At 33.6% G+C, this 27,153-nt stretch overlaps 1 protein-coding gene and 1 non-coding gene across 4 annotated transcripts in view; both read left to right on the top strand.

Annotated features, from left to right (window-relative positions):
- Positions 1-12,317: 12,317 nt before the first annotated feature.
- The window catches only part of LOC113522740 (multiple epidermal growth factor-like domains protein 10), a 55,784-nt gene continuing 40,948 nt past the window's right edge, over positions 12,318-27,153 (top strand). The window contains exon 1 of one of the 3 annotated variants that reach the window (XM_052901828.1): positions 12,318-12,502. The gene's annotated coding sequence lies outside the window, so the exon portion shown is untranslated. Of the gene's footprint in view, positions 12,503-26,367; positions 26,518-27,153 lie in introns of those variants that run through there. The other 2 variants (XM_026908536.3, XM_031913965.2) reach the window with 2 other exon arrangements.
- Trnar-ucu (transfer RNA arginine (anticodon UCU)) lies at positions 17,072-17,144 on the top strand. The gene has a single exon. It is a non-coding gene; the product is annotated as a tRNA-Arg (tRNA).

The raw sequence follows: 27,153 nt of genomic DNA, 5'->3' as shown, positions 1-27,153 counted from the left end.
TTTTTTTTACTTACAAATTTTCACCTCGTCGCCAATTTTGTGCTGTCCTCCTGGTATGGTAGGTAGGTGTAGGAAATAATAAACAATAATATGTCACAATGCGACTCACACGACCACCCGCCCGGACGTCACCCAGAGGAGTGGCCGGAGCGGGGGGACTTGCAGTCTCAACTTTAATGAGTACATCACAATCATCTATTAAAAAAAATGTTTCACGACAGAAAGAGTAGTATACACAACGACTGAAATGATTTTAATACAATCTCCTGGGGGAAAAGGGATTGTTAGTAATGAGGTCTAATAACCCCGTTGCTAGCAATTGACGCTATCAGGTCGACCTCCACTCGGTTCCCCCTGGAAACCATCATGGTTAATTCTTGTCGAATTTATCATGGTGGGCCAACTGTCCTGCATTCATTCTCACCTATCATCATCCACTGGTGCCCCGTCGGTGTATACCGATAGCGCGGGTGGGGTTACCGTTCCATTTACATCAATTAAAAAAAAACAATCTTCTTCTGGTTTTATTATACAAGCTTTTTCCCATTTTTTTTTTACAATAACACTAATGAGAATCTTCTAAATACAATGACATTTTATAACATCTAATTACCATCATCCCATAAACGAAGTAGCGTGAAGGTACCCGTAATTATGAATTTATCCAACTGCTTTCTCCCTTTTGTTCGTTGAAATAACGCGTCATAAAACGTATTATTGTGTTAATTAGTATGAAACTTTTATAACAAATAAATTTATGGTGATGACAACGTGCTTCTGGTTGGGATTTAATGTAATTCGGTTAGGTTTTATGTTTTTTTTTTCGGCGTATAGTAGCTACGCTTGTATGGAAGTAGATTTTGCTGTGTAACAGGCAATGTTTTAAATTGTAAATAGTTTTAGATTTGTTAATTGTTCGTTTATCTAACCTAACTTATATGTATAAATATATAAGTTAGATTGCTGTGTGGTCCCGTCATAGAATAGACCGTCACTTTCTCTCCCATGAGTGTCGTAAGAAGTGACTAAGGGGTGGCAAGAGATAGGCAGCAGCGTCTCTCTTAAAACATCTTTAAAGCCTAACTGCGTTTGCCAATTTTTTTTTTAATGAGTGATAATGGAATGGTAACTCCACCCGCGCTATCGGTATACACCGGCGAGGCACCAGTGAAGGATGATAGGTGAGGATGAAGCAGGTCAGTTAGCCCATCGTGACGAATTCAACAAGAATTGTTCATGATGGTTTCCAGGGGGAACCACGTGGAGGTCGACCTAATAGGGCATATTGCTAGCAATGGGGCTGTGAAACTCCATTGCTAACAATCCCTTTCCCCCCTGCGTTTGCCAATTCGCCTACCGAGCATGACAACTACCGGCAAAACCCCCCAAGACGGAGGCTTATGTTCAACATTGGAGAGTTAAATACTTATATTATGAGGATTATTATAATTTTAATTTATATTAAAAAAAAACAATATTTTCGCGAAATTATCAAATTAAAATATTAATTTAAGAGATAGATGAGAGAGAGAAAGAGAGATAAATGGCGCTTTAAAATCGGTTCCATTGTTAAGGAAACCGCTCAAAATTATATTATCGTAACCCAAATGGCTTATCGACTTTCGATTTCTTATGGAAAAGAGTTCCACGTACAAATTTTTGTATCGTCTTCAATGTTACAATTATGGAAACCGGTTCCGTTGTTAGCATCCAATTAGTGTGTTATTTAAACATTGTTTTGTGGAGCGAGGTCTCGTTATTTCAGGGACGTAATATAAATATTGAATAAAAGGTAGGATCGAGTTTGGTACTCTTGAAACACAATACCCTTAGATTATATAGATAGAGTATCGAATCTCAAAAACAGGTCAACTTTTTGTCAGTTAAATTAGCTGACTCGTTTTTTTTTATCAGTATTCTATTATATATACTTACGCACATAATGTATCTTGACGTATTTAATTATTTAGCAAATAAAATAAGTTTTTACGTATTAAACAGATGCAAAAATTATAAAAGAATTGAACTGTCAAATCTTAAAATCATTAAACGAAATTTCTAACGTAAATAGTATATTAATTTATTTTAACATTTATTATATACCTAAGTAGATAGGTATTATATGTATTTACAGTGTACGTATTTATGTAATATTTTATTATATATTTTAATATTTTATTTAACTGCATATGTGTTTATGTATTAATAGTTGTAGCACTTCAGCTGCCCGCTAACGAAATGCTTTCTCACTGTACTGGGTTGACTGGAAGAGATCTCTGTCAGAGATAAGTCCACCCTTGCTCACAACATTTATAAATAGATTATTTTATATGTAACTTACAAGTGCAATAAAGAATAAAGAAATATAGAAGTTATAAAGGAAACACTCATAACTATTTGTCACGCAAAATTGGATGAAAAAGTTGACCCGCTTTACTTAAATCATTTGTATGGAGAGACTCTATCTATATAATCTAAGACAATAACGTATGTAAAGTCACTTTTGAATGTACATACATTGTTATTTATAAACATAATCCGTCACAAGAATATTAACCATTCTATAGTCATTATTCAAACGTACCTACGAGTAAAAGTCTTTTAGTGAAGTTTTCAAAATAGTAACTTCTGTCACGAAGAACTGGTATGAAACTCGTCAATTACTTTTTATTTGATACTTTACATAGTTAACTGAGAAATTTTGTTTAGAACACAAAAAAAATCGAGTAATCATTTTCTATAAAAATTTTAATGTTTTTTGTCGATTATACACTTTATTTCATTTGTTTATTATTACAAAATCTACAACATCTCTTAAAATCTATAACATTTTAGTGTTATTTTAAGTACTTACAGCCAATAATGTTCACAAACTTATCCTTATATACCTTTTTTTTATACAACTTAGAATAGCAAACAAGCTGACGGCCCACCTGATGGAAAGTGATAACAGTTGCCTATAGACATGAGCAGTGCCATGGACATAACAGAGTATACTGTTTCGCCCATGATACCCCCCATGCGTTGTCATTCCTGAGAACTCAGATGTTATTCCTTTGTACACTATAAATTCACGCCATATCCCACCCTTCAAACCGAAATACAGCCATGCAAACACAACTGCTTCACGGTAGAAACACAAATGGGACAGAGGTACCCAAGCAATCGACTTTTGTACAAAGTCTCCCTCTCCCTCCCTTACCGTGTGGTCCCGGCATAGAATAGGCCAACCCTTCTTTCCCCATGGGTGTCATAAAAGGCGACTAAGGGAGCTTAATGATCGAGGGATGGGCAGCAGTGTTCGTCTTAAAACATGACCAAAGCCTGACTGCGGTTGCCAACTTGCCTGCAAAGCGTGTCAACTACTGGCGAAACTTTTAAGGGCTAAAAATAATAAACATAAATATTGAGTAGGGATATATATTAACATTATTACATGTATTAAATTTCCATATTTAAAAATAATAGGATCTTCATCGTGCCTCCACTCAAACTGTTTATAATGACTCCTTTCCATCCAAAGATTGCCTGGAAGAGATCGCTTTTAGCGATAAGGTCGCCCATTGTTTTCTCATTGTGATTATTTCTTGTAAATATTTATATATCTAGAATAAGTTTACTGTTGTAATCTTTTGCAGGAAACAATAAAGAGTATCTATCTATGTTATACCTTATTAGTATTTCATATTTCTTCCTACTTACTTAACATTGTATTTTTTTTTCTGTACATTTGAAGCAAAAATTGAGGCAGCTTCTGTTAACAACAAATGCAGGGAGAAAGGGATTATTAGTAATGGGGTAACTGCTCCCTTACTAGTAGTTTTTTGTAATGGATGATAATGGAATGGTAACCCCACCTGTGCTATTGGTATACACCGGCGAGGCACCAGTGAAGGATGATAGGTGAGGATGAAGTAGGTCAGTTAGTGTCATCGTGACGTATTCAACAAGAATTGTTCTTGATGATTGCCAGGGGGAACCACGTGGAGGTCGACCTAATAAGGCATATTGCTAGAAATGGGGCTGTCAAACTCCATTGCTAACAATCCCTTCCCCCCCTCCTAACTAGTAGTATACCTTATCAGGTCACCGTCCATGCGGTTCTGCCTGAAAACTATAGTGATTAATAATTATTGAATAGGCCAACTGACCTGCTTCGTCCTTACCATCTCTCACTGATGCCCCGTCAATGCATTTTGATAGCGCAGGCTGGTGTTACTATTTCATTTTCACCCATAAAAAAAACAATAATTGCAGCTTTTTTTAAGATAATTAGAATGGAAAACAAGCTGACGGCCCACTACGTGATATCACTAAATACACTATAATGGGGGGAAGGGATTATTAGCAATGCGAACTACCAGTCATACTGCTGGCATTATAATGCCTGGAAATATTCGTGCTGAATTCAAGGTGAATTTTATCGTAATATGCTAACTGACTTAGGGTCCTGCTTAGGATTAAGGAAAAAAGACAAATTATTAGAACTATTGAGGACAGAAGGGGAAAAATGTTGGGACACTTGATACGACACGACGAACTTATGAACATTATAATAGAAGGTAAGATAGAAGGAAGGAGGTGAAGAGGGAGACCGAGACATAGTTACATCAGGCAGATCAAGTAAGGAGTTGGTATCGTGTCGTATCAAGAGATGAAGAGACTCGCTGAAAATCGTAGTGAGTGGCAAGAGCTCCACCGACAAGAGCGCAGCTCTTAAATAGGATAGATAGACTAACTGACCTGTCTTTTCATTGTCACCTATCATCCCTCACTGGTGCTCCGCCAGCGAATTCCGTTAGTGCAGGTGCATTCCATTATCATCCATTAAAAAAAATACACTATGATTCTCACGGTAACCATAATGGGTTGCCATTCCTGAAGATTGATGTTTTGTCACCACAGTTCTATAACCTGTAATTTCATTACCATATCCCACCTTTCAACCATACACATAGAGCTCTTTCTACAGCGATTCTGCTATTTGGCAAATTTCGAGACTAAACTAAAAAAAAAAAACAAAGTGCGAGACAGACTCGCACAATGAGGGTTCCTTTCAAAATTATCAAGTTTTAATTTTTTTTATGAAATAAGTACGATTTTTTCCTTTACTTGTGCTACACAATATTACTTTTTGCCAAATTTCCTGATTCTAAGTCAACGGGAAATACCCTATAGGGTTTGATTTGATAAACGGCCGTATCTTTTGATTGCATCGATTTAGAAGCTTGATGTTTTCACTGCTTTAAGAGATTGCAGACCTGAGAATATGATATTAATTTCAACTTGATAATTCCACGCGTTCCTAAGAAAAAGTCTTGATAGACGAATGAACGGACGAAGAACGAAGTGATCCTATAAGGTTTCTGTTTTTTCCTTTGTAGGTACGGAACCCTAAAAATAAAAAAAAATACAATTTGTTAAGTACAAGTGGAGGCGCAATCGAGTTGATTGGTTTACAAACAAATTGTATAAATTTGAATACTTTACCGCTTCTGAGTCGATAAATAACTTCATTTGGTGTTTGCAATTAGCTGAGTAAAGCGTCACTTCATTTAGTGTTTACAATTGGTGAAATTGGTGTAGTGAAGTAAAAGATATTTTTTTTTATATCTGTAGAAGACAAACGAAACGGTAAGTCAATTTAAGTTTTAATTCACTTTAAAAAGGTTTCATTTCGATGCGTGCATGTATGCTCAAACAGTGTGGTATGGTACGCGGTAATTTTGGCAATTATGAAATGATTTTGCAATTCTTTTTTTGAATTAATATTTATCCTTAAAATATGAAGTCTTACGTCAACGTAGATAGATTAGATACTTGTATCTAAGTACGTACGTAAGACATTTGCTTTTAATTTGTTCTATACCTTCAAAATCAAACTGGAATCGAAATAGTCATACTTACAGCAAGAGTCTTTGAATAAGATTTAAAATGTACAAGCGGTAAAATTATTTTGAAATTTTACTAGAATAATATAATTGTAACTAAACGATGTTTGAACATGGAGATATTGAACAAAACTTTACATGAGGCGTCTTAATAGGAGCATGAGAAGACAAAATAATAATTTTCGATATTTAGTCTATCTTTATGTTTCTTTTGACCTCACGGAAAAACTACTGCGTAAAATTGAATGCGATCTACGCAGTTTTGTTTCTATCTCAAAATCTAGTGTATACTTTATCTTGATACGTCATCTAGAAGTGATCTTCTCCAATTGTTTGTTTGTAACACATAATTTAAAAAAATAAAATAAAAAAAAATATTATTCAAGTAAACGTAATAATAAACATTATTGAAAAGTCATTTTTTTTTTACCGTCCAATTCGGAATGCAATTTCAGCTGAGAAGAACGGGCAAGAAACACAGCTGTTGCCATTTTTAAAAAAAAGTTAAGTTTACAAAATAAAATTACGAGTGGATAAAATGTAAAGTGCTAACCGTCGCCTATAGACATGAGCAGTACCATGGACATAACAGAGTATACTGTTTCGCTCATGATACCCCCCATGCGTTACCATTCCTGAGGACTCAGGTGTTATTCCTCTGTACCCAGTAAATTCAAAATAATACATAATTTGTGCAGTAATTGCGCAGTAAAGACTTAAATTATAGGATACATTAAAAGAATGAGTACAATGGCGGACTTATCCTATAAAAGGGATTTCTTCCAGTCAACCCTTGAAACCCTGATATAAATCGTAAATTGATGGAGACAAATAATAATAATAATAACTAATTAAGAAAAAAAAAGAAACATAATTTGTTTTCTTACTTCTGAATTCCACGTGTACGAAGTAGCGGGTAGAACGCTACAATGTTCGAGTACCTAGTATTTATTAAGTACCTATACCTGGTATGTATATAAATATTTCAAGTCTCATTTAAAATAAATATATAAGTGTAGTGTAAACGTAAATAACTGAGTTGTATTAGCTGTTAACTGTCTACTGCTGATGGTAACTTCCCCATGAGGCGGGTTTTGGCAATAGTTGTCACGCTTAGCAGTCAGGTTTTTTTTTTGATGGGTGAAAATGGTATGGTAGCCCGGCCTGCGCTAACGGGATACGCTGGCGGAGCACCAGTGAAGGGTGATAGATGAGAATGAAAATAGGCCAGTTAGCCTATCATGATGAATTCATCAGGAATTAACCATGATAGTTTACAGGGGGAACCGCGAGGAGGTCGACCTGGTTGGGTATATTGCTAGCAATGGGATTCTCAATCTCCATTACTAACAATCCTTTTCCCCCCTGGTAGTCAGGTTGGGAGTGGCAGTTAGGCTTTGGTAATGTTTATGATGTTTAAAGACGCTGCTACCCATTCCTCCCTACCCACGGGAAAAAAAGGGTGGCCTATTCTATGCCGGGAGCTACAAGGCAAAAATAAATTTATACATACCATTAATATTAAAGAAAAGTCAGTAAAAATATAGCATAACATATATGACATAATATATTATAGTATAATTCGAAAATAACAACAAAAATTACACGAAACGTTTCCCAGACAAAATAGTGGAGTCACGAATTTTGGTGAAGCGAGACGACGCTGTAAAATATGCATTAGTAAGAGAGGGATAAACGATACACTTCCATCATATCAATGTTCCCACGGAGTACTTAGATATTATAATGGTAATAATACAACTGTATGTTACTTCTGTTAAGTATTTAACCAAAGAGTGTGGATAGGTGAGATTAAATCATAGATCTCACGTTGTGTTTGGATTAAAGATTGGAAACCTATAAACAACGGGGGGGGGGGGGGAGGAAGGGATTGTTAGTAATACGAACTATCAGGCTCATTGCTAGCAATATACTCTATCAGATTACCAGAGACCTCTACGATCTAGATTATCAGAGACCTCTACGTGGTGGGGGGAAAGGATTATTAGCAATGGAGTTTGACATCCCCATTGCTAGCAATATGCCAGGTCAACCTCCACGTGGTTCCCCCTGGAAACCATCGTGAACAATTCACGTTGAATTCGTCACGATGGGCTAACTGACCTGTTTCATCCTCATCTATCATCCGTCACTGGTGTCCCGCCGGTGTATACCGATAGCGCGGGCGCTACCTCCTATCACCTATAAAAAAAAACCTCTACGTGGTCCCCACTGGAAACCATTGTGCTGAATTTCAAGTGGGATGGGCAATAGGCTAACTGAATTACCGTTTCATTTTCACCAATCATTAATGGCTGGTGCCTCGCCAGCGTATACCGTCAGCACAAGCGGAATTACCATTTATTACCACTTATCACCCTTCACTGGTGTTCCAGAGATAAGTGAGAATGAAAAGGCAGGTTGGTTAGCCCATCGTGATAAATACACCTGGAATTCAGCACGATGGTTTCCAGGGGGGACAACGTGGAGGTCGACCTGACAGTGTGTATTGCTAGCAATCGAACTGGTAGTCCACATTACCAACAATCCCTTCCCCCATCACAGTGAAATTTGGTATACACGTAATATATGGAACACAGAAGGACATAGTCTACTTTTCATCCCATTTGTGTTGACTACACATCCCGTTCGTACAGACGGAGTCGCAAGGAAGGGCTAGTTATTACGCAAATAAAACGCACAATATCGTCTTTTTTCTATTTTATTTATATATTGTTTTATTTAAGAATGTCATGCTCCAAGGTTTAGTTATTCAAAAACTAGTTCACAGGAGAATAATAAACCTTGAACATGAATGAAATTATTGTCATAACATCCCTATGAATGGATACACACACATAGAAAAGGGTTTAAAATGCGTAGGCGTAAGCGTAAAAGATTGTATAATAGGCTTGAGTGCTGTAACAAAGTTAAATATTGATATGAAGATGGCGCCACTAGTCGTACGTAACGTATTTATTGAAGGAACATTTCGTAGTTCCAAATTTCACCGCATGCAAACTTAATATTGTTATTATTTAACTTATGGCTATTCGAATGCCATAAAATATGTCAAGTAGTAAAATTGTGAACTCGTAACGTTTTTTGTTTAAAAAAAAAACATATTACTTTTGTATTTTAGATTATACGTGAAAAATAGTCGGGTATTTGAAATTACCAAGTTGACTATAACACAAAGATTTTGAAAAAGAAGTATGTGTGATATTTCATTATCACAAAACTTTTCATTTATCATGAACCAGAGAGAGACTTTGTACAAAAGTCGATTGCTTGGGTACCTCTATCCCATTCGTGTTTCAATCGTGAAGCAGTTGTGTTTGCATGGCTGTGTTTCGGTTTGAAGGGTGGGATATGGCGTGAATTTACTGGGTACAGAGGAGTAACATCTGAGTCCTCAGGAATGGCAACGCATGGGGGGTATCATGGGCGAAACAGTATACTCTGTTATGTCCATGGTACTGCTCATGTCTATAGGCGACGGTTACCACTTTCCATCAGATGGGCCGTCAGCTTGTTTGCCATTCTAGTTGTATAAAAAAAATATATAAAAAAAAAGTCTTGGTTGCCTCATTGTCAAGTTCGTGATACCATCGATGATGACATATACTGTTAGTGTCGTATAATTTCAATGAAAAGAGAAGCATTCATACGCGATTTTTACCTAAATAAATTAAATATTGGTCTTATCCAATCTATATTAGCTGAACCCAAATCAGGTTTTTTTTAACATCTCTGTAAACTATAGATGCCCATTAATTCCTCTCTTTCTGTGAGTAGGGACAGTCGACAAAATCTTATCTGAGAAATCAGTACAGGGTTGCGATAGGGCTGGTATAATTGAAAAAGCTAAAAGCCTTTAAGAATTAAAAAGTATTATGAAATCGAAATATGTTATTATCACAGGTTCTGGCCTCTTTAAAAGGGCAAATATAATTTGCTCTTCTCACATATCCGACATGTTTTTGCGGATATCTGAAAGCTCCGTTTGCATACTAAGGGCATCAGACAGTTCTAGGGTGGGCACGTTCCCCTTCTCTCTTTAAATACACCCACGATAATTAGTAATAATTAGTTTCTTCAAACAAAAGTAAGTTATATTACAATGTTTGGTATCTCCTTTGGCAAAAAATGCTTCTGTTTGGAGAAACTGCTTTCATAATAATGAATTCATTTCCACAATCTTTACATTTTACACTTTATTAGTTATTACCAGAGGGAGACTTTGTACAACAGTCGATTGCTTGGGTACCTCTGTCCCATTCGTGTTTCAACCGTGAAGCAGTTTTGTTTGCATGGCTGTGTTTCGGTTTGAAGGGTGGGATATGGCGTGAATTTACTGGGTACAGAGGAATAACACTTGAGTCCTCAGAAATGACAACGCATGGGGGGTATCATGGGCGGAACAGTATACTCTGTAATGTCCATGGTACTGCTCATGTCTATAGGCGACGGTTATCACTTTCCATCAGGTGGGCCGTCAGCTTGTTTGTCACTCTAAGTTGTATAAAAAAAAAATTAACATATGAAACTGAACATGTTTTTCCAAAAGAAACATGAAAAGTGATAATTTGAGTCTCCCATACTATCATATCACTAATATTACATATATAACTGTCCATTGCTGAACATAGGCCTCCCGCTATTAGGGGATTTTGCCTCTAATTGCTACGTTTCGTAGTTGAGTTGGCAATAGCAGTTAGGTTTTGATGATATTTAAAGAGGGACGCTGTTTCCTATCCCTTGATCATTAAGTTATCTTAGTTGCCTTTTACAACACCCACGTGAGAGAAAAAGGTGGCGTATTCTATGCCGGGACTACACGGCAACTCCCATACTAACTTAACGGCTATTATTGGTACGGTATGGAGGTTAAAACTTTTTATGCTGCCTTCTCCAGGCACTTCTTTTACCAGTAATACTGTCTTAGGTGATTAATTGCAGATTTCTGTATTTTTCATTAATCATGACATGGTCGAAATAAGGACATTTTCGTACGCTAAATGACACTCTAATATTTCTGACTTGGTCACGTTATAAGATTTACAAAAAGCGACAATATATTCACATCGCAAACGCCTCCAGGGTCTTCGTTGTGTTCTGTGTAAGAATCTATATCTCCACGCCATGCTATAGTACAGAAAAGACATAGTAACATGTATTATATAATCAACCATAATTTGTTGCTGAAAACATTTACTGTTAAAATTACATATTGTTGTATACCATACTCGAATTAAGTAATTAACGACCTATTAATATGTATCGACAAGGGTGTAAATTATTTAGTTAATGTTTATACCGGTAACGAATACATAATCCAGCTAAGATACTATAAATATTACCATGTCGTCTGTCTGGATAGTCTATGAGTCGTCTATGCTGTAGTAGGGTGACTGCTTATATAATATTTTTCATAACATATAATTTAAAAAAAAAGTTCTTGGGATATCACTTTTTGGGTGTCTTATGTACTATGAAGAAATAAGGAAGTATACGTAAGGTGGTGAATTGATTAGATTATTTTTTCTTCTTTCGTTTCTTGTGCTAGTGTATGATCAAATTGGTGACGATGACAAAAACTATGACAGAAACATTTGTGCTATTTGACTTCATGTTTTGTCCACACAATATATTTTACGTTGATGTACGAGTATAGACCTGTATTCCAAACCGACCACAAACAATTTAAAGGAAGGTAGAATTACATTTGGGCGAGGTATAAAGTTTCAAATATCCTGTTAAATCCGTATCGCTTGGTCACAGTGAACACCCACGACCCGGGCCGAAATACAATCCGGTTTACTACAATAATAGAGCTCGAAATATTATTTACAAGCAACAAAATTCCTATTCTAATTGATTCTATGGATTGAATTATTTAGTTTTAATTTAAAAAAAATATTTTGACCCAATTTAGTGCATTGAAAGTATTATAATCTTGATGAAGCAGTGAAACATTACCACACTTTCCGATATTGTAGATTTGACGTGTACTACATCAGTAAACCCTACACAATACAAATCACTTTATGTATGAGGTATGAGTATTGTAAAATGTTTTACATTGTTAATGTTTCAACAATTTAGAAGAGAGTTTGCTTGTTACCGTTTGGCGTCTTATTTAACCATTTATCATCGTCAAATTGAGTATCTACACTGACTCCTCTTTGAAACTCTTTGACTTTTTGCGTATAAGGACTTTAATCTCGGTTAATCAATACAGTACAATAAGAAAGGTTACAACTTTCAAAAAGTAAAAATGTTCACTTGTATTTAACGCCTATAGCCGTGTCTATTACTTTATAAAAACGAGAAATTCTTTTCCGGGGCAACCTCGGAAGGAGCGCAGCCTGATGCGCGCAATTGTTTTATTTTACAAGCAGAGCGTTGGCGCCAAAACCGACACACCGTCAGTACGAACGCGCCCGTTGGCTGTGCGCATGCGTGATTTGCGACCATATTGTCGTTGCTATGGTGACGTGATTGTAATCAAATAAACATCCAATAAGAAACTTGTGAAAATTCAGAAAAAAGAAACAAAATAGATTGTAGTGAAGTGATAATTTTTTATGTGTTGTCATAAAATTATGGTAAGTCCGTCAGTAGATATTGTGTTACGAGTATTAGGTGTTTTGATTTGTAAACAGTTTTGTTTTGATGTTGATTTGACATAATAGTAATTGCGCATGATTTTTGCGATTAGTATGTAAAAAATGAACTTAAGTACCTAATGTATTTTATATAATATTGAAAACTGTCTAGAGTCATAGTATTAATTAATACGAATCCTTAAGTATTTATTTGGGAAATATTTTAACATTAGGTATAACAATTATGTATTTAATTTTGTTTTATACGTATATTTAAGTAGATAATCGATGTAAATAATACTGGCCATCATTTATTAATGCGTCTTCGTTTAAAATTCTTTTCAGTTTTTATTTTAATTAAAATAACGATCTATTTATTTCCACTTCCGTTCAATTAACTTCCTTATTCGGGTGACGAGATTGGAATTCTTTAAAAAATTTAAAGTGTGCTCTTTTTGGAATTAAATTTTATAAAATTGCTAGTTGCCTAAAAATGATTAAAAATTGGCAGGAGTCAGTTTAGTAGTTGTAGAATTTTGAACAAATTGATTGTAAAATACCAGTCGCGGTGTTCGTTCACACCAATCTTCGAAACTGATCAATTTTAATGATTTTTTAAGGTAGATTTTTAAATGTATATTAGTTATTTATTTTATTAATGTAACACTTTGTTGCATCAATAGTACAGGAATTGTTGAACGATTTTCAATAAGCATAGTGTAATACAAAAGGCAGTCTTATAACTAAGGAATCTCTTCCAAACAACTTTTGGATAGATGAAATTAAAGAATGAATTTTAAAGAATAAATGAATATACTTTAAATTGAGAATTGTGAGATAACATTTTTTATTTCGAGAAAAATGGACCCGATAAGGGGCGAAATAACGTTTACCACTACAATGATCAACTACTTCATTCATATAAATTAATATGAATTAATTCATGTTTGAAGAATAAAGAAGCGACGTAAAATTTCTCTATTTGTTGTCGTTAAGTATTTATCAAGGGACTTCAAAAAGAAGGGGGTTCTCGGTTGTTTTTTTTTATGTTCGTTACTTCATAGCTCCGTCAGTTGTAAACCGATTTGGAAAATTCCATTTTTTATCTGTAAGTATATACTTACATATTGGTCCCATAGATATTTTATCAAAATCGGTTGAATATCTTAATTTTGATATAAAAATAACTGGTGTTGCCACAATTGAAGTCGGTTTTTTGTGGAAGATAATCGTAATTTTTTTTTTGGTTGAGAAATATTAATTTTTTTAATAATTTTTACATAGCATTGCCCAAGAGAAGTGTTTAAAGTGTCTTAATACAAATTGCGCATATCAATATTCTTACTGGTGTATAAAAAGCTGGTCAAGTTCGAGTCAGACTTGCGCAACGAGGGTTCCGTACAAAATCATCAAGTTTACAAAATGTATATTTGTACAACAATTTATATTTGTACTACAATTTATATTTGTACTACAATTTATACGACATTCACATTTTTCCTTTACTTGTGCTACATGGCATTGCTTCTTGCCAAATTTCATGATTCTAGGTTAACAGAAAGTACTCTATAGGTTTTGATTCCCTTTGCGAATGTCAATACAACATAAACGGCCGTATCTTTTGATTGCATCGATTGAGAAATTAGATTTTTTTACTGCTTTAAAAGTTTGTAGACCTGAATATATGATATTAATTTAAACTTGTTACCTTCACTCCCACGCTCCTGAGAAAAAGGGTCTTGACAGACGGACGGACGGACGAAGTGATATAAGGGTTCCATTTTTTCCTTTGGAAGTACGGAACCCTAATCGAAAAAATAATAGAAAAAAAGTAAAAGTCTCTTTCATTTTACTAAATGTAACGAGTGTAAACCACATCGCTTTACATCAAATTTGTTGCGAAAACCACACGAGTTTTTTGTTAACACGATTTTGAAGTTGCGAAGATGATAATTGCCTTGCGGGATTTTTACACTATCGTAATACTGTATACACATATGTATGACAGTGTTATATTATATATAGGTCTTAGTTGAATGTATTTCATTTTTTATTTAATATTATTATTATTATAATATTACTATTATTAAGTATTACAGTTTTACTGTATTAATAAAATACAGAGGGAGACTTTGTACAAAAGTCGTTTGCTTGGGTACCTCTGTTTCATTCGTGTTTCAACCGTGAAGCAGATGTGTTTGCATGGCTGTGTTTCAGTTTGAAGGGTGGGATATGGCGTGAACAACCTTCAAAAAAAGAGCATATTCCTTTTTAAAAGACTGGCAGCACACCTGCAATGCCGTAGGTGTTGTGGGTGACCATGAGCGGCGGTAGTCACTTACCATCAGGTGAGCCGCATGCTCATATGCCCCCAGTGTTGTAAAAAACAAAAATGGCGTGAATTTACTGGGTACAGAGGAATAACACCTCAGTCCTCAGGAATGGCAACGCATGGGGGGTATCATGGGCAAAACAGTATACTCTGTTATGTCCATGGTACTGCTCATGTCTATAGGCGACGGTTACCACTTTCCATCAGGTGGGCCGTCAGCTTGTTTGCCATTATAAGTTGTAAAAAAAAAGAATAATACGGTATGATATTTATTGTTGTCAAATTATTTTAAATCTATTAAAATAATTTGACAACAATAATTTTTTTTTATGTAATGCATATTCGCCATCATTGCCCGCGAACACATTTTGTTTTTGTCTAATGGTTATGTTATGGTATATTGTGTAAGAAAGAATAAAAAAATAAATAAGTTCTATTATAAAAAAAAAACTCCAGTTCCTATACTATGCTATATAGTTTTTTTTTGATGGATGAAAATGGTATGGTAACCCCGCCTGCGCTAACGGGATACGCTGGCGGAGCACCAGTGAAGGGTGATAGACGAAAATGAAAACAGGCCAGTTAGCCCATCATGATGAATTCATCAGGAATTAACCACGATAGTTTCCAGGGAGAACCGCGAGGAGGTCTACCTTGTTGGGTATATTGCTAGCAATGGGATTCTCAGTCTTCATTACTAACAATCCCTTTCCCCCCTATGCTATATAGTTAGTATATGTATATACTTACGTATGCAATAATGTGTAAGGTTTTTTTTCTGCTGACTGAGAGAACTATTTATTGAGAAATATTTTGGCCTTAGTACAAATAAAACAAAACGAAGAGGTAAACTTAGTAGTGGGTCACAATGTTGACTCAGCCGTTAAAGACAAACCGTTAAATTTAACAATCATTGGAATTTACGAGGTACTGACAGTAATCTATAGGAGATAATTATCGGTACATATTTATATTATTTATTTTATATTATACGACTAAGAATGGCAAACAAGCTGACGGTCCACCTAATGGAAAGTGGTAACTGTCGCCTATAGACATGAGCAGTACCATGGACATAACAGAGTATACTGTTTCGCCCATGATACCCCCCATGCGTTGCCATTCCTGAGGACTCAGGTGTTATTCCTCTGTACCCTGTAAATTCACGCCATATCCCTTCACCCACTCACACAATGGGATTCTCAGTCTCCATTACTAACAATCCCTTTCCCCCCTCATATAGTTATTTAAAAAAAAAAGAATCTCAACTCAGATGTTTATTATATTATTATTATATCAGCTGTCAACTGTCCCCTGCTGGGGGAGAAGGGATTGTTAGTAATGGGGACTAGTAGCCCCATGGCTAGCAAGGTCAGGTCCTCCTCCATTGAAACCGTCGTGATTGATTTATCGTTAGATGCGTCACGGTGGGCTAACTGACATGCTTCATCCTCACCTATTATCCCTCACTGGTATATCTCAAAGATAGATAATAAATATATACAATTAATTTTCACTTTTGTATATATATAATATAATACTGTATAATAAAATCTTATGTTTGTGAATACCTATTTTATATTTAATTTGGCTTTACACAAACCTTCTGTAATAGGGGGGAGAAGGGATTGTTAATAATGGGGATTAGTTCCATTGCTAGCAATACACCCTGTCAGGTCGACCTTTTCGCGGTTTCCCCTAGAAACTACAGTGTACTATTTCAAGTGAATTAATCTCGACAGGCTAACTGACCTGTCTTCTCAGTATCCCTCTTTGGTGCCCTGCTAGCGTATACCATTAGCGCAGGCGAGGTTACAATTCCATTCTCATCAATTACAAAAAACCTATAATAAAATATCTAAATGACAGTTTAACGTACAAAATTCCGTTGCTTGTAAAAAAAGAAATAAACACTGATAGCCATTGTTGTTTTATACTAATTAAAGATAAAAAATAAAAAAAAAGTCTATAAAATATTTTGTTACTTCGGCAATAGAGGTGAGCCCAGTTTAATTTTTTTAATGAAACTTAGAATGGCAAACATAATTCGAATTGCGATTTAAAAACTCACATGACCATAGACACGTAAAATTACGAATAAAATGACTGAGAGTGACGATAATGTTATTGTTACGTAAAATTATGTGCTTCTATTATTGTAGATTCTAGTATTCAGATGTGTGAGTGCGCGATATGACCAACAGTAAGTGATGCGTAATTTCGCAATCTCTCACGCAGTCCCTGTGGCGCAGAGGATAGCGCGTTGGACTTCTAATCCAAAGGTCGTGGGTTCGATCCCCACCAGGGATGGACGACAGCAATGTCTTTTTGTTAATAGTCTAAATTATAATATTGCAAATAAATACACATTAAAATTTGTTTTATTACGAATTTACTTGATATTAATTTTGATAATTCTTTTCATTGTATCAATATAGTTATTAAATATAAACATGACCCGGATATAATTAGTAGATCGCATTTGCTAGGTACTTAAAGAATTAAGCGTACATTTATAATAAAAAAATTTCAAATAAAATATCCGTTGTAACACCTACTCCTTGTGAAAATTATATATTTTGATATTGATTTGACTTTGGTTGTTTTTTTTATGTTAAATTTAAAAAAAAATCTAACCAGAGCGCACGATAGTACGCTATATCTTCTTTCGTAGAAAGAGAATACCAAAGTACGACTATAAGTACAAAGTAAATTTTAAATGTCCTTTCCATATGGATATTACATAATTAAATCGGTTATTATGAATAAATAGAACTGTATTATTTAATTTATTCAACAAATGTTTTATAACACTAAATACACGAGTATACGTTCATAATTTTAGTAGATAAGCGCTTCTAACGCTTCCGATTAGATATATCTAATACATATTGCTTTAATACCGTAGAAAAGACAGTTTTTTTTTATTTTACATTTAATCATACAATTCATGCTATAAACAACATTTTTTGCGGACTGCTACATGGCTCTACCATAGAGAAAAGAATTATATGGTACCTCTATACTTTATTCACGTCCCTTTTACAACGTCATTTGTAACAATGCCTATAAAATAGTATTCTATTTTCAAATTTTACATTTAAAACATTGACTAAAAATAATAATTAAAAATATAGAAAGTATACCAGTATTTATAAATACTTCGAACCGGTAAATACATACTGGCTAGCAACTTTCGCGCGGGCAGATTCTTGACATTATTTTTTTTAAACAGCGATAGCGGGTTCTAGGACGTCTATAGTTATTGGAGCTCATTTATATCCGTTCATTCCGTTCGATTAATCGGTCAGTGATTTATAGATAGATAGAAGTATGTCAATAAAATGTTACTGCATTATTTGCATTAATATCTGCAGCTAAACTAGCTATGATTCGCAGCTATATCGATACGAATTAAGATTAAAAGAATCGTGTAACGGAATAGTAAACAATATTAATTAATACTAGAAACATATAAACTTATAAGAAATTTGCTTCTTAAAGAAGGAGAATAAATACAATGGTCATATCTTAGATAAGCACATTATGCTTCAAAAAACAGCAACAACCGTAACAAAACATACTGACAAGATGTTTTATGGACTCATTACATTGAATATATTTGAATTTAGAACGTCATATTATTTTAAATAACGGATATTTTTTTCTTCAATTTCTCTTCTTTTCGACTCCAAGTACACAATTTTAACAGCCAAATATTATAAAGAGTTACGACACAAGTTTTCATACCATTGTATTATTGAATGCACGATTGTAAATAAAATTAGTGTTTGTATTCGTGAGAAGATCGCGCTGCTGAAAGTCAAGTTTGCACAAAAACTGATTATCTTTTATCAAAGCAGTAATGTTACAAATCAACCTCGAGTTAGTAAAATGCTTAAATACTGGCAGTATATTCTACAATAAAAAATTGCAGCAAACATTAATAATTTCAAAACAGTGAATGTTTTTAATATAGGGATTTACGAATAAATTTTTAAAATTTTTATTTTTATTTTAGTTTATTATATACTACTTATTTAAATTTTTAATTTAGCAATTATAAAAATACTGAATTTTGGACAATGTACACCGCTATGTATATTCTTCTATATGGCACCTATGGCACTTTTTATTCCTTACTGCTGGGAAAAAGGGATTATTAGCAATATGCCCTTTCAGGTTGACCTCTATGCGATCTTCCCTGGAAACCATTGTGGTTAATTCCTTTAATTGGTAAAAGAATCACGATGGGTTGACTGACCTGATATAAACTTTATCCTCACCTATCATAACTTACTGGTAGCTCGCCTGTATATACATTGAAGAATAAAAATCTTATTGCTGCTGAAGATCTAAGATCAGACCTTACTTTAGGAATTAATATGTCTGTATAAAAGCAAGACAATCATACTAAAATACTCACATTAAATACTCACTAACTTGTATATTTTATGTTATGAGAAATTGGATAATAAACATTGGATGGGAATTGCATTGAAGTTGATAAATACCGTAAAGCGTAGAAAAATGTCGTCTGTGACTTCAGTCACGTCATATGGAATGAAATCTACGAAATACTCCAATTAATCATCCCAATCAAGGTTATTGATGAAAGAAGTGCGGAGAAGAGGCAGCGGTCCTAACTAAGAACCTGGGGGAGTGACTGTGGGCTGCAGCACCACCTCGTTCTTCAGAATGACAACCATAAGAGTTAATATTGTTGTCCAACTCCGAGTGTAATAAGTGGAATTTAAAAAAGGAAGAGACTATATCCGAAACGATTTACCTGCAAACAATTCTTGTTTATGACCCAGAGCGACCAGATACAATCCGAGCCAATTTAGAAAAGATCGTTAAATAAACTAGCCCAAACAAGAGTTAAAGCCAGGATCTTTTATAAAAAACAGTGCTATCCTTATGACAAAATTTAAAACATTTTTCCGTTCTTTTGTATTCGTATGAATGCACAAGCGATGGAACATCTCCCAAACAGAAACTTCTAAATGAGGTAACGTATACGACTTGGTTGCAAAACTGCTAAACGCTATTAGTGCACGGCCGGTATCATTATCGTCTTAGTTACGAAGAATAGAGTTTTAACCACGTACAGTCTACACTCTCAACAGCACAAGGCAAATTGTTTTCTTTAAGGTCAACCGTATTGATTTGACCTTGTCGCCTTTAGACTGATAAATTGCTTGCGAGTACCAATCCGGGGTGGTAACAATTGTGCAAATAGCTTTATCCGTAGTCTTGATGTGATTTCTGTCTGTTTATTTGCTTTTTCATTGGACTGCTGCTTTGTTGTCATCCAATTCCAGCAAAAGTAATTACTGTATATGAAAACCTTAAAGGAACTAAATCACAAAAGCGTATTAGTTTTTTTTTTCCACGAAATAAAAGTAATTTATTTCGAAAAGCATTATGAAAATTCTAATTGAATTAATTCAAAATAAATTATCAATCAATCTACAATGAATGCAATGAAAAATAAATGTCTTTCGATATATAAGAAAAGATATTAGTAATTAATAAAGTATTTAATTTTTTTTAATAATAATAATTTAATTATAAGTGATATAACACGTGCTGTATTTTACATTATAATTTTAAAATTAATTAAAGATCTTCTATCTATCCTATGCAAAACCGAAAGGGCATTAGTTCTTTATAATTCCGTACACCATGTTCAGATTCAATTGAAATTCACTTTTTCCCATAACAATTATTTAATGATTTTTTTATTTTTTCTATTGGTTTCGCAAATTACGTGTTTTCATAGTTCGGTGAGGAAATATGAAAGTTTGTGTAGATTTTTGAATGTTTGTCAGTTACTCAATCGTGTCTAAACGGTTGAACGAATGCCGATAATGGGCTACGTTCTGCATAAACATGTAACTACCATCCAGCATATCTCTTCTGGTAAATAAACAAATATTTGCAGGATTTTTTTATGCAATTTAGAATATCAAATACAACGATAATACAATATTATGGTACGGTCCGACTAATCTGATAGTAAAGACGGAAAGTCACTATTAGAACTCGTAAACTACGCATGATAAATCCATCGTGTTTGGGCTCGTTTGATTTGTCTCTACCATAATTATATTTATATTGTACATTTATTATATTATAATTATATATTAATTTAATTATATATATATTTATATTATAATTATATTATACATAGGGATGTAGTGCCTATAGTCTGATAATGATGAAGCTGGAAGGCTATTAACACTCTATTCTATGCTTTTTCACGATGATTTTGATTTGCAATTTCCAATTCGCTTACGTCAAAAGTCACCTTTAACCTCTTTATTTTTTTGTTTAAATAATGCTCTTTATTTAATGAATGTTTAAATTGCAAAAATATTTTAAAACAAACTTGTTAAAAAACTATTCTTGCAGTCTCTAAGTTCTCTACTACCTGTTGATGCCACCACCTGATCGTCAATTGAAGGAAACTCTTAAGTACGTGATCATTTAAGTGAGACATGCTATGTACAAAAGTCGTTTGCTTGGGCACCTCTGTCCCATTGTTTCTGCCATGCAGCAGTTTTGTTTGCATGACTGTGTTTCGGTTTGAAGAGTGGGATATGACAGTGAATTTAACGGTACAGAGAAATAACACTTGAGTCCTCAGTAATGGCAACGCATGAGAAATATCATGGACAAAACAGCATACTCTGTTATGTTCAAGGTACTGCTCATGTCTATAGGCGACGGTTACCACTTTTCATCAAATGGGCCGTCCGCTTGTTTGCCGTTCTAAATTACATAAAACAATTTAAGTGTGATCATTTATGTTATTTCTGTCAAAATGAATTCCTCGTCGTATATTTTGTTTATATTGTCTAAGTAATGTAAACCTTCTTTAATAAAATACTACTAAAAAGGTCCTTTATGAGTTTTGCTGTGACGCTATTATGTAATCTACTCTGACCTTCATTCAACTCGGTGCTTTGAACGGTAATCATGTAATTATTACAAAGAGCTCTTTAAAAATTATTTTGTAAACATGTGAATGGTAGCTTTTATTACACATAATGTCTTGTAATTTCTCGTAAGCTTTCATTAAATATAAAGCATTATTTAGACAGAAATAAAACTATACAAAGAGGTCAAAGGTGACTTTTGACGTAAGCAAATTGGGATCAAATTGAAATTACATCGAAAAAACTTCGAATAGAGCAATAATTTGATGTATTTTATATTATTTGACGTCTATTCGATGTCTCGATTCAATCACATGGACTCGATTTGATCATCGATTGATATCTATAACGAATTCTTCCAATTTATTAATTAAGACAAACAAACGAAGAAACAAATGGTCCGACCATATATGTATATATTAAATGGTTTATTTATATATACTTTATTGTACACAAAAAATACATAGTTAAAGTCTAAACTAAATGAAAATGTACAACAGGCGAGTTTAACTCTGTAAGAGTTCTCTTCCAGCAAACTTTGAGTGGAAAGAAGCATTAATTACCATTATATAACATACTTAAATATTAATTGTAAAAATTGTAACTGTAATCATGTTGTATCTGTCTTGTATAACTGCTGAACCATAGCCTCTCCGATATGGGACGTTTTGCATGTAGTTGCCACGCTTGGCATGCGTGTTAGCAACCTCAGTTTGTCATTTGATGATGTTTTAAGAGGGACGCTGCTGCCCAACCTTCCACCATTAGCACCCTTGTAAATTGTAATCATAATCTACTATAAATTATAGTAAAAAATGAATTATTGGTCCAAACAATACACAGTGAATATTATACACAATATAAAACAAAAATCAATTTTGATTGATTTTTCGATTTATAAGTAATATTATTTTCAGTGTTTCTGTGATAATTAATATAAAAACATAAAATAGGTATAACAAATTTATCAGCATATTAAAACAGCTCCTAATTTTGTTTTTATGCAACTTAGAATGGCAAACAATCTGACGGCCCACCTGATGGAAAGTGGTAACCGTTGCCTACAGATATGAGCAGTACCACGGACATAAAAGAGTATACTGTTTCGCCCATGATACCCCCCATGCGTTGCCATTCCTGAGGACTCAGGTGTTATTCTGTATCGTGTAAATTCACTACCATATCCTACCCTTCAAACCGAAACACAGCCATACGAACTCAACTGCTTCACGGTAGAAATACGAATGGAACAGAGGTGCCCAAGCAAACGACTTTTGTACAAAGTCTTTCTCTGGAAATCTAATAAATCAAACCTTGTATTCTATTGACGAGTATCTGAAGGATAACTTAATATAAAGTCTGCCTCTCTCACCAGGTCCCTATGCCTAGCAAGGTGCATTTTTTGTTGCATTTTGTAATGTTTATATTTTATCATAATATGCAATGCAAGTATAGTAATAAATAAATAAATAAAATCAACGAAATTTACCTTTTTCGTTAACTTCCATTCAAATAGACTATACATATATATATATATATATATATATATATATATATATATATATATATATATATATATATATATATATATATATATATATAGTGTCCAAGGTCAATGCAATGGTTCCGCTGAGTTGCTCTCGCGCATCCTGCTCGCCGCAAATACCTATCCACAGTTGGTAGGTACATTGAATTGATACATTTGTACATCTCTCTCTTTCACTCGGTCAACTACTTTCTCTACAGTTTATTTGTTATCGGATATTCCGTATCCGACCGTCAAATGGATAATGATATGGATTTTTTTAATTCGTTAATTCGGATTTGTGACACGAAATGCAAAACATTACGTTTTTAATTTTTTTTATACTACTTAGAATGACAAATCGCTGAACTGACGTTCGATTTTGTTCTTGTTTGTTATGAAAATTATTTTTTTATTTAAAAGGATATAAATTTCAGATTGACCTCCATAGAAATTTTCTCAAAATCGGCTAAATAGTTTAGTATTGAAGTCAAAATAAATGGTTTTGCCACGATTGAAGTGCGACAAGAGACGCTGCAGAGATCCCCCTGAAGAAGTCTTCCGGGTGAAGTAGAAATCATTGTTGGAAACGACAAACACAGTAAGTTCGTAAAATTCACTTTAAAGACTTTAATAAATATGTAGGTATAAATTTTAGTAACATTACTTCATAAAAAAAAATGCATTTTCATTTGTAACAGAACTTATTTATGGCTGGACTAAGTATATATATTTGTATACGATTTTTTTATGGAAAAAAAATTATATGAGTATGTTACTAACTCTGTTTCTGCGCTCGCTACCTTTAGGCGAGTTGTCTTGTACTCAATTTATCCTCATTATTCCGACTTGCGCTTGCTTTTATAGGCGTTTTCATTATGTCGGTCTTAGTCTTAATTTGCCCAGTATTTAATTACTGCTACCTGTCTATACCTAGTAAAGAGTCTTTATAAAACACAGGGAGCAACAAGCATACGACTTACCTGATGGTAAGTAACATGAGACAAATTGTAGGCGTGTGGCCGATCTTTTAACAAGCAGTGTATATATATATATATATATATATATATATATATATATATATATATATATATATATATATATATATATATATATATATATATATATATATATATATATATATATATATATATAATCATCTTATCATTGAGAGGTATGAAAAATAGATATTGGCCGATTCTCAGACCTACCCAATATGCATACAAAATTTCATAAAAATCGGTAAAGCCGTTTCGGAGGAGTTTGGTAACAAACACCGTGAGACGAGAATTTTATATATTAGATATATGTGTGTGTGTATATCTCCATCCAAAGGATACCTGGATATATTTATTATAAATAAAAACAGTGATCGGAGGTCCGATGAAATATCTATTATATCTTAGTATACAGATATAATAAATGTAGTAATGTAAATATATATTCTTAGTCATTATGATATATATATACACACATACATTTACATACATACACATACATGCGTACAAAAATATATTTCTGGTGCAAAAACTAAATAATAACTCTCGTTGTACCTTATCAATCACGAGCCAACTAAATAGATAAATTCAGTCATATCATTGACTCTAGAAATCAATTAAAAACATATGTATTATCTATTAGGAAATTGTACAAGAATCAATAAGATTGTGTCACACAATCAATGAAATAATAGAATCGATAAAATTAATACGACGTATCGTATGTTTATTTTGCTTATAAAGGCTAATTCAATTTATGATAGGAATTCCTTTTGCCACTTGCTTTATTAGACAATAGGTACAAGAATTTATAAATTAAATTGAGAAATATACACACAGAGAAAATAATGTGTTTTATTTACACTACACATATACTGTAAATATATAAATTATATTTATTTATTTATGTTTTTAATATAACATACATATATGTAAATATTTCGTAATAAAACGGTGCCCCTTTTAGGTGCAAATTGAAAATCAGCGCTCATCAGTTCAGTAAAAGTTGAGTTTCTAAATGTTGCCAGGCATACGGGTACTTGACAATGTATTTTACCAGAGGCAGACTTTGTACAAAAGTCATTTGCTTGGGCTCCTCTGTCCCATTCGTGTTTCTACCGTGAAGCAGTTGTGTTTGCATGGTTGTGTTTCGGTTTGAAAAGTGGGACATTGTAGTGAATTTACAGGGTACAGAGGTACATCTGAGTTCTTAGGAATGGCAACGCATTGGGGATATCATGGGCGAAACAGTATACACTGTTATGTCCATGGTACTGCTCATGTCTATAGGCGACGGTTACCACTTGTCATTCATCAAGTGGGCCATCAGCTTGTTTGCCATTCTAAGTTACATAAAAATATGTATTTATTTATATATGTAGTAATTACATTATAATTATTGTACCGTATTTGTAAAAAAATACAATTATTATTATAAAATCGTATTTTTTTTTCATTTAGAGCTTTATTAATGTAGTAGATAATATCCCCTTATTCATAAAACATCAAACTTCTGATAAACGTATTTTAGCTATTGAAATGTTTTTTTTTCTTTTACACTGAGTTCCAAATTTGAAAGTTGCGTTGCAATAGGTTTGTAGAAAGTTTTAGTTTTTATGAATACGGGGGTTAATGTATAATAGGTTGGGGGGAAAGGGATTGTTAGTAATGGAGACGGAGAATCCCATTCTAGCAATATACCCAACCAGATCGACCTCGCGGTTCTCCCAGGAAACTATCATGGTTAATTCCTGATGAATTCATCATGATGGGCTAACTGGCCTGTTTTCATTCTCATCTATCACCCTTCAATGGTGCACCGCCAGCGTATTCCGTTAGCGCAAGCGGGGTTACCATACCATTTTTATCCATAAAAATATATATATATATATATATATAATGGGTATGAATATAATTATTATTGGCGGAACACTGCGGACGGATGCGAAACCGATTGCATTTTCCTGTGCCGGTAACAAAGTTATATTCTACGAAGGATTGACATAAGGAAATCTAGTTTTTCCCTCGGAAAATGCCGGTGTCACGTGACCGTATCAGTGCGAATACGGTCAGTACGTGCGTACACGGTCAGTGAGACGATAACCGCAGCGGTGACCGGCTGCACTTTTTGTGACCGTGTGACTGTATTTGTCGGAAAGTGTAGTGAAAGTGCTCAGTGATTTATTGGATCTGCGACTCTGTACGGTGAGTCTCTTGTCAGTGTTACAAGTTGTTTTGTTTTATATAATTTACTTGCGATTTTTTACTTATCGTTTGATATGATTTCTTTAATAGAAATACTCTTATGTATATTTTTAAATTAACTGTACGTATTTAATTAATTAGATTAGGATCTAAATAATTAGATATTTATTACTTTAAACTCAGTATTGGCAACTGAACCCATCATATATATATTTTTAGTAAAAAATGTAGATATATTTTTAGAAATTTATTATTATTTTAAATTTTTTTTTATTATATACTTTAATTAAAAAGTCTTTTAATTATTATTCTTCATATATATATTTTTAGTAAAAAATGTAGATATATTTTTAGAAATTTATTATTATTTTAAATTTTTTTTTATTATATACTTTAATTAAAAAGTCTTTTAATTATTATTCTTCATATATATATTTTTAGTAAAAAATGTAGATATATTTTTAGAAATTTATTATTATTTTACATTTTTTTTATTATATACTTTAATTAAAAAGTCTTTTAATTATTCTTCGTATCTGTAAGCCGATAAAACAAAGTTTATTGAATAAACAGGACGATTCGACCCATCAACGTAAGCTCATTCACTTAAATGTTACAAATTTCTAGAGTGTGTAAATTGATTACCT

The sequence above is a fragment of the Galleria mellonella genome, unplaced genomic scaffold, assembly GCF_026898425.1.
Source record: "Galleria mellonella isolate WM207_F2 unplaced genomic scaffold, CSIRO_AGI_GalMel_v1 utg803, whole genome shotgun sequence".
Classification (NCBI taxonomy): domain Eukaryota; kingdom Metazoa; phylum Arthropoda; class Insecta; order Lepidoptera; family Pyralidae; genus Galleria; species Galleria mellonella.
The sequence above is the reverse complement of the archived record's forward strand: the minus strand, read 5'-3'. Positions and strand labels throughout refer to the sequence as shown.